Here is a 2,499-nt window from a genome sequence, read left to right as displayed (position 1 = left end):
TCCATTTCTGTCTCCTCCTCCTTTAAATCTGAAAGGAGGGAAGCAAGTCAGTAGAAATTTTCTGCTTCAAAGGAAGATCAATGCTAGTAATGTTCATTTTCCTAAGTGCAGCCATCTCCTAACATGAAAGTTAGGCAGATCTGTCTTCTGCACCCAAGTGAGGGCTAAGATAGTTCAGACAGAATTTTCTCTTCTCAAAGTAAGGAGTGTATGCTATTTGATGGATATATTGCTTCAGCGGGAACGTCTGCATCCCTCCTGGAAATCTTTCACAGCCTGAGTCCTTCTGCTCGCAGCAGCAGACATCCAGCTACCTCTCACAGCAGTGTCCTGGGGAGGACCCCATCCTTTGTCAGGAAACCTGGAAAAATACCCAAGAGGAAAGAAAGCTGGCACACACTTTCAAAAGGACCCGGGAGTCCTGGGTATCTCTCTAGGGCTTTGTTTTTTAAACTGGGTCTCAGGGTAACCTGCAGGAGACCCACTTAGCAATTTGTTAAAAACGCAGCTTTAGGGCCTCCAGCCCAACCTACTGAATCAGATCATTGGGACATCTTAATTTTTATCAAGATACCCAAGTGATCCCAGTGCCTGCTAATGTTTATGAGCTATGACTGTAGAAGGACTTCATAGATGCTGGACAAAACCATCTTAAATCCAATCAAATGAAATATTAATTAAATAAATGTCTGCTTGGACCCCAATTCATAACTTTTATGTTGTAATTCTGTTTTGAAATCCAGAGGCACCATTTAATGAATGGTACCCAGGGACATAAACATGAATTATTTACTCATTTTCCCAAACCCTTTTACCCTTCTCAGTGAAAATGTGGCTGCATATCACGGAGAGTCCCACCTGATGGGAGAGGTCTGTGGTTCTTCCCAAGAAAAAACTTGTTCTCTGCCCTAAGAATGCAAGCAGGATGGAGCACCAACTTCTCATTTATATTATGCTTAATAAATAATCATGGACCCGGAAATATGCATGAGCATTGATTAGAGGCATTATCAGTCAATAAACAAGTATTTTTAGTGCCACAAATGCAGGCTTAGCCCTTTCCTTAAGTAAAAGATGGCAAAGAAGGAGGAAGAGTGGGTGAATGGGAAGAAAGAGGCAAATATCTTAATTGGCTATAAGAGATTATGTTTTAAATACCATTCTTCTGTTTCATAACAACAGATAATGTTTACTGAGTGATTTCTATTCATCATGTAGCCTACACATATTAATTTCTTCAAATTAATTCCTTCAAACAATCCTGTAGGGTAGTTACTATAATATTATTAGCTGTATTTAATAGATGAAAAAATCTGAGGTATATAGAGTTGTGGTAAATTCCTCAGCATCAAACAACTAACAAGTGGTCAGCCTGGGGTTTGAAACATGGGGTTGTAGTCCAGAGCCAACTACCTTAAGCTCTTCTCTCTAATTCCTCTGCCTTGAAGCTTGTTTTAGAAAAAAATACTTGTATCTTCTTTTTTTTGTTGTTAATATATTTTATTGATTATATTGATACAATAGTTCCAATTTTCCCCTTTGCTCCCCTCCACCCAGCACCCCCTGCCCCAGCAATCCCCCCCCAAGTCCATGCCCATGGTTTGTACATACAAGCTCTCCTGCTTCACCCTTTCATATATTCTTCTTCTTTTCTTTAATAAATAAATGATTAATTAATTATTTTAACAATAAAAAATAACAGTCCCTCCCTCTCAGATATTAAGACCCTTTATAATCTTATAAAGGACAATGGGCGAAGGTCTCAAGCTCCTCTAGCTGCTTCAAGCTGGACATGGTCATCGTCGTCCTACCTACCCTTGGGCCCAGAAATCCCTAATAAGAGTGGGGGTGTGGAGGGGAGTGTGACCTTCCCACATGGGGAAGGATCATGCAGACTCCAGGTCAGTTGGCTGTCCCCGGACAATGGCGTGCTTGGTTTAACAGGCTGGCATCCTTGTTGTATTCTGGGGGCAAGAGATTTGGCAAAAGGGTTAAAAGACATCATTCAATTCATAACTACTAGATGACAAAAGGCAGGGATTAATTTTTCAATGTCCCACATTAGGGAAAAAAAAGGGGGGGGCTTCTTTGGAGGAAGGTGTGCCAGGCACATCTCACCTGTCCAAAACCCTTTTGCCCATTATGCTTAGTTTGGGCTGAGGGAAATATTTTAGGTTTCCCCTCTCTCAGACCTCTGGACCCTTTCAGTCCAAGCCATTAGGATAGAAAAGAGAAACCAGTTTTAAAGTGAAGCCCACAGACCACCCCATTCTTCACCAACCCAGCCACTTAGTTCAGCCAAACCGTTGAGTCTCAGGAGGCAGCACTGCAGACAGGATTAAGTGAGGCCTATAGTACAGACAATCACTCAGATAATGAGATCATAGGCTTATGCACTTTGAAAACAGAAAACACATGTTAATTTATGTAACATAACCCACAAACAAGTCTCTAAATCTGTAAGACTGTCTTATTGGAAAGACATCCAGTTCCAAGGCA

Source organism: Furipterus horrens, unplaced genomic scaffold, assembly GCF_987537825.1.
Source record: "Furipterus horrens unplaced genomic scaffold, mFurHor1.1.pri manual_scaffold_5, whole genome shotgun sequence".
NCBI lineage: Eukaryota > Metazoa > Chordata > Mammalia > Chiroptera > Furipteridae > Furipterus > Furipterus horrens.
The sequence above is the reverse complement of the archived record's forward strand: the minus strand, read 5'-3'. Positions refer to the sequence as shown.